The following is an 831-nucleotide window of genomic DNA, read 5'->3' as shown; positions in this document are numbered from 1 at the left end:
CGTGTAACGAAAAATGTTAGTAATGGTCAAAGTTATGACCGCTGAACTTTAATGGAAGAAGAACTTCACACTCCACACTCTCACAATTTCACATACACAGGTACAGACACACAGTCAGCCCCTCGCAGGGGGCGGGTGGGGGGGGGGGGGGGGGGACGGTTGTCTCGACGCCCAGACGCCACCATGAGAAAGATCCCCGTCGCTGGTTCCGGCGCTAACCCCACCCTCCTCCACCACTCACTTCAGGCAGATGAGGGAGGCTGGCAACTCTGGCACCAACCTCCGGCACCGTGCGGACACTGGGGACCTGACGTGGTCCAGCAACAGAGCTGACCACGTCTTGACGTGAAGGGAGGTTCACAGCTGAAACACCCTTGCACAAAGTGTGAACATCCCGATTGAACGATTAAAAGAAAAGCTGGGGAGGAGGAGGAGAGCCAGAAGGAGAAGAAACGCAAAGGCTCTCACACACACACACACACACACACACACACACACACACACACACACACACACACACACAGTGCCGAGAACAAAGAAAAACACCATACATCTTCCAAAGATGTACAAAGGCAAAAATACAAAGAACCAGGGGATGAGGAAGAGAGGGGGTGATAGGCAGGACTTTACAGTAGGGAAGGGGACTGCATGTCTCTACCCCCACACAACGAGGGGGACGGGCGGAAAGACAACCCCATGGCCTCTGCCAGAGAAAGAATACTAGAGAAAAACTGTTCGACTTGTAACAATATCTTCTTCTCTCTATGGCAAAACATATTCATCATGAGAAACCAAATCGTAATAATTACTTCCATGTCAATGGAGTGGGAG

Source organism: Babylonia areolata, chromosome 25 (genome assembly GCF_041734735.1).
Source record: "Babylonia areolata isolate BAREFJ2019XMU chromosome 25, ASM4173473v1, whole genome shotgun sequence".
Classification (NCBI taxonomy): Eukaryota; Metazoa; Mollusca; class Gastropoda; order Neogastropoda; family Buccinidae; genus Babylonia; species Babylonia areolata.
The sequence above is the reverse complement of the archived record's forward strand: the minus strand, read 5'-3'. Positions refer to the sequence as shown.